This window comes from Capsicum annuum, unplaced genomic scaffold, assembly GCF_002878395.1.
Source record: "Capsicum annuum cultivar UCD-10X-F1 unplaced genomic scaffold, UCD10Xv1.1 ctg2478, whole genome shotgun sequence".
Taxonomy (NCBI): domain Eukaryota; kingdom Viridiplantae; phylum Streptophyta; class Magnoliopsida; order Solanales; family Solanaceae; genus Capsicum; species Capsicum annuum.
Window position 1 is genome coordinate 214,201 of NW_025830954.1, and position 6,270 is coordinate 220,470.

The window sequence follows — 6,270 nt, forward strand, 5'->3', positions numbered from 1 at the left end:
ATTTTGGTTGTCGAGTGGCGGGATTGGTAGTTGGAGCAGTTTTTCCTTGGTTTTCCCAGTGGCTGACGACGAATATGGAAGGGCGACGTGGTGGATGGTTTGTCCGCCGGTCATTGGTGACGGTTGATGCTGTTGATGCTGCCTCGGACTCGCCGGTCATAAATTTTGGTGAGTCATCGATGAGAGTGAGAACCGAAAGAGAGCGAGAGAGAGAAAGACGGATTTTTCTCCAACCCATGGTGGCTGGCCGGCGGCGGCACCCATGGTTATGATATAGAGAAAAGTGAGGCTAGAGAGAAGATAGAGAGAGAGAGCGCCAAGGGAGGCGAATATTTTTGTGCAATGAGGAATTAGGGTTTGAGTGTTGTTTAAGATAGAAAGAGTGAGTGATATGATCTCAGTCGTTTGATCAAAATTGATCCACGGCTGAGATTAAAAGGATTATAAAAATAGAAAATGAATTAAAATGGAGTTAAATGTAACTAAAATTTTAATAAATTGGATAAAATTAGGCTACAATTGTCATAAATCGAATAGAAAAAGGCTAGCATTTAAATGAATTAGAAAATTGAATTGAATTAGGCTACTATTTAACAGATGTAATAATAACGAAAAAGATAATAGGGTGTCGAGGTTAAAATAAATTATGCATGTAAAATTAATGTTACGTAAAAATTATCATATAAAATTATCGTTAACAATAATAATAAACAATGTATTTGTAAATTGTAAGTGTGCATATTTTGTGAAAAAAATAATTTAATAAATATTAATAAAATTATATAAAATGTTGTATCTGAATTAATAAATTGTACAAAAATGACATCAAAAATTAATAAAATAATTTGTACATTTTAAAACATAAATGTGACAGGTCAAAAATCTGTTTGATGTAAGAAAAATGTGTAAAAAATACTAAAATTTAAAAACTAATAATTTTGCTAAAATAGCAACCTAAATATAGTATCGGGAAGTCAAAATTGGGCGTCAACAATCATTGGGCCTAAAGGTTCCTTTTCCTGTTTTCAAATGGGGTTTCCACAAGGGTAGACCAGTAGAGAACAAAGTGAGTGAAGAGAAATCTTTAGTTGGTTCTTAAGAGTCGAGAGTGGAGTCACATAAGCAAACGGATAAGAAAATATGAAGGAGTCTAATTGTGCCCTACACATTTATCCATATCCAGATAGGAGGTGAAAGAACATGAGTCAGACAATTTCTTTTCAATTAAACAAGTTTGAATGCACAATATTCATACTCGCTAAGCCCATATGAAAATTCCTTTGACAACTTAAGATCATTCAAGCTAGAAACCTAAGAGTCATATCAATCGATTGATATAATCCATGTGTGAGTGATTAAACTGGATACTAGTTACTATCCACGAAACCCCAACCCAAGGACTAGCGCACCAATAAGGGAAAAATAAAAATAGAAAATAAAACAGAAAGTGTTTTAGGATATATCAAACTATAGCATGTCCCAGCTGTAATTTTTTCACGTAAATAGGAATGTAATTAAAAATTTTAAAAAGATAAATCAGAAGTTCTTTGACTCAACACTTTGGTGGCAACAGGGGAACGTGAATGGAAATAACCTGTTCAAAGAGCCATTTCTTTTGGCTTCTGCGCAGCAGGACACACATGTTCCCTACCAGCAGGTAGATTAATTGGCGCAACAGAACAGTTGTAGCAGGTTGAAGGAGTTGTTCCTCCTATTCAGCCCCCTAGCCTATAGATCTGCAGCCAGCAAGAAGGACTCGCAGTGTAGGGAAGAGTTTATACAAGATTTGCGAATGATACACCTGAGGATAAAAAGACATTGCAACTATTTTCGAGTCTGAGCATCTTGGTATCTTCATCACAACCAAAGCTACACTAAGGAGAATTTATTAACTCAAGCAAGTGTGGATAGATCTAGAATCAGCAGAAGGAGCTTACTTGGTCATGTCTTTACATCCAGGGGGCTCAAACCCTCATTCAGCACCAAAAAGCAACTCTAAATCCCAATACCGAAGATCACAGCTAGGAACAACAACCAGAAAAATGAGATGCAGATGAAGTCGAAGAAGACAGGTGAAGAGGATACTTACTCTGACAACTGATTTATCAGAAGCATATATGCTGAGGATATGAGGAAGAGTATTTATCACTCATATGAACAACAAGACGAAGATCAGATTGAACTCAACCAAGAACAATATTTCTCAGGTTTTTGAAGAAGTGACGGATAATTTTGGAATTGGATTAGGTAATCCTATCTTTACGGGTTTTGTACTAATCAGAATAGGGTCGGGTCAGATGTTTTATTTTGGGCCTTCTGATTTTAAATGTTTGGATGATGTCATTTTAAATGGGTTGGTTTATTTATGTAAAGACAATGTGGTTTAGCCTTTAAATTAATAAAAGAGGAAAGGACAAAAATAACACCTAAAACTAAAATAATTTCACAAAACTAGCACCGAAATTTAAAAATTTGGGAAATAGCCACCAAGGGATGGGCGCACGCAAGAAGCTGGGATATATTTGTCACTGTTTCACATATTTTTCTTAATTCTACAGCACAATTCGATCCTTTTCGTTTTGGGTACTGAAATTTAAGAAGGGTGTGTTTGAGAAACAGTAAGTAGATTGCAAAGACTAAATTGAAATTCTTCTAGATTTATTTGGTATATGAAGGTTGGAAAGTGCTTACACGTATCTAAATCGAACTTCAACACCAATTTGGTAGAGAAAGAAGATTGAATTAACATGAAGAAGATGAACTGCATGCTTCTAGATGAACTGCGTGCTTCTAAATAGGTATTATAGAACTTCTTAGTGCGAAGATGGTCAAGTCCTTTAGTGGAATTCGAAAAAATGAGCTTTCAAGTCTCATTTCATCTATTCGTTCAATGAGGGGTTCTACACTCAATACGACAGAAAAAGTTTTCAAATTCACGAACTCTATTACTTGTAGATCAGCTTTTGGAAAAATATGCAAAGATCGAGATGAGTTCATAACACTTGTTGAAGGAAGTACTGTTCTTTGCTGGAGGATTTGATGTAGCTGATTTGTTCCCTTCTTGGAAGTTACTTCACAAAATGAATGGTGTGAAATCTAGATTGGTGAATGCACATCAGAAGATTGACGCAATTATGGAAGACATCATTAATGAGCATATTGAAAATAAAGCAGCTGGGAAAGAAGGAAAATGGTGACTTTGGAGATGAAAATTTGGTCGATGTTTTCCTAAGAATTAAGAACGTTGAACTTCAATTTACAATTACAAATGAACACATCAAAGCAGTGATTTCCGTAAGTTTTCTCCCATTTCATAATTATATTTTCACCCTTAATGAAATGATTTATAATCACACAAATGATCAATGAGTATTTGATACGATGGGAATATTAATCTTCACTATTTCCAAACAATAAAAAAATATAGTTGCAGAAATTTGTCTTTGGATCGACGAATCTTTTTATATTTATGTCGTTCTCGCGCTAATTGTGAAGTGCATCAAGGTACGATCATCCAATTTTTTTTTTCATACTATCTTCTCCTATATACAATACATACATAAATCTCTGTTGATCTTGTCCTAGTACATGCATAAATATTAGTAATTGTAAGATATTCAACATAATAAATTTAAGATTGAATATGATAATAAGAGACATCATATATGTATATATGTCTCTCTCTATATATATATGAACATATATAATAAATCGGCAAGTTGATCATGAGAAGAAATATGTTGTAGAGTGATAAGACGGTGAACAACTAGTTCCCGAATGTAATGACAATCCACCTCTATATGCTTTGTCTTTTCATGTTGCACAGGATTTGTGGCTATTTTAATCGCACTAGTGTTATCAGCATGTAACACTATAGGAGATATAATAGCAACACCAAGCTCAGATAATAGACGTCGTAGCCAAACAATTTCCGAACTTGCTGCCGACATAGCACGATAATGATTTAGACGTACGAGATTGTTTCTTACATTTCCAAGCTATCAAGGATATGCCTAGAAACATGCACCAACTAGTAACGGAACGACGAGAATTGGGATAACCAGCCCAGTCTGCATCAATATATCCCTTAAGATTTATAGGAGAATTTGAACGGAAGAGAACACCTTGATTCATAGAACCAAGGATATACCAACACGAAGTAATGCAGTGTGATGTATATGGTAAGGATTAGCTACAAACTGACTTAGAACTTGTACTGCATATGAAATGTCCGGCCTTGTCATAGTGAGATAAACTAATGATCCCACCAACTGTCGATACAATGTGGGATCACTGAATGGTTTGCCATCAGCGCCAACTTATATTTTGTATTAATCTCCATTGGGGTGTATACAACCTTGTCATCAGTAAGACCAGTCGTAGTAACAAGATCACTAGCATACTTTTGTTGTGTAAGCATTATCTCAGTAGGCAAGTATAGAACCTCAAGCCCAAGAAATTATGTCAATCGTCCCAAGTTCTTCATCTTAAATGAGGTATGCAAGAATTCTTTTAACTTAGTAATATTCTCTTAATCATTTTTGGTGATAATGATATCATCAACATAGATGAGAAGTACTGTGATACCTACCGGAGAAGTATGAAGAAATAAGTAATAATCTGAAGAACTTTGAGAGAAGCCTGCAGTTTGAATCGTGGATCGAAATTTGTCAAACCAAGCTCTGGGAGCCTGTTTTAAGCCATAAAGAGATTTTTGAAGACGAAAAACTACATTTGGTCTTGGCAGAACACACCCAGGTAGTGGTTTCATAAACACAACTTCTTCCAGGTCACCGTGAAGAAATGCATTTTTCACTTCCAACTGATGTAAAGTCCAGCCTTTAATTGAATCCAAGAATAATAATGTCCGTACCGTTGTCATCTTAGCAACAGATGCACAAGTATCCTCATAATCCACCCCATACTCCTGTTTGTACCCTTGAGCAACCAATCGAGCTTTATAGCGATCAATTGTATCATCTGCCTTTATTTTAATGGAATACACCCACTTACTTCCAATGAGGACTCCATCCATTGGTTTATCAACAAAGTCCCAAGTTGAATTTTCATTCAGTGCACAAAGCTCGTTCGATATTGCCTTTTTCCAGCAGGTTTGTGTAAAAACCTGGGAGTAAGATGTCGAAACCGTAACAGAATATAGTGTGGCATGCAAGGCATATGACTTACTAAATTTCCCTGGAGAGTAGCTAAGTCGTTCGGGAGCATGGCGATTTATTCTACTAGACAGACGTGGAGGAGTAACTGGATGAGAGGATCCCTCTTCCGAAGATGAGAATGACGATGTAGAGTCAATACCAGAAAGAAATGAAGATTGGAGAGCTTCATTACCATTGTTCATGTGGTTGTTCTAGAGATTCAAGTGGAGGGTCAGTACTTGAAGAAGATGAAGGCTGGAGATCACCATTATCATAGTCCACAGGCTATTCCGAAGACTCAAGCTGAGGGTCAGTAGCTACCACATCGTCATCAAACTTGTACAGAAAAGAGAGAGATTCTGAAGCATGTTTAGCATTGTGTTTGCAAGAAAACTGATCCTCAAAGAAAATAACATATCTAGATATTCGAAGCTGACGGCGAGATGCATCATAACAGAGATACCCCTTTTGTGTGCCACTGTATCCCACAAAAATACATTGTACTGCCTTTCCCGAAAGCTTATGTCGTTCATGTGCTGAAAGATGTACAAAGCAAACACAACCAAAAACCCACAAGTGAGAATAATCAGGCTTACGATGAAATAATTTAAGTACGGTGTCTCATTTCCAATGACTGGGGAAGTTTGTCTATTGATCAAATATACAGAAGTATGTACTTCTTCGGGACAAAAACTTTTTGGCATATTCAACGTACTCAACAAAGCCAATGTAGTTTCTAAAACATGTCGATTCTTTCTTTCTACGAAAATGTTATGAACGTATTTCTTGTTGAATTAACGGTTATTGATTTTTCTGCAAGTAATGCAACAGAAGGTAATGGTGTAGACTTTATAGCAGCCTGAGTTCTAAGTCTTGTCTCTTCATGCAAGACAGCTGCTAACACAACGTCAAGACCAGGTGTGACTTCCCTGTTCAACAAACTGCAACGAATCGGCTCGAATTCAGGATGTAGTTTCATTAAGAATTGCATCACCCTTGTCTTCTTTTGTTCTTCTAACACCTCCTTGAGCGCTGCGTTAGAAATATTTTGCCCAAGAATTTGATCTTCTTCCGACCAGAGCAACTGCAAGCCGCATAAAAGGAGCGAACATTA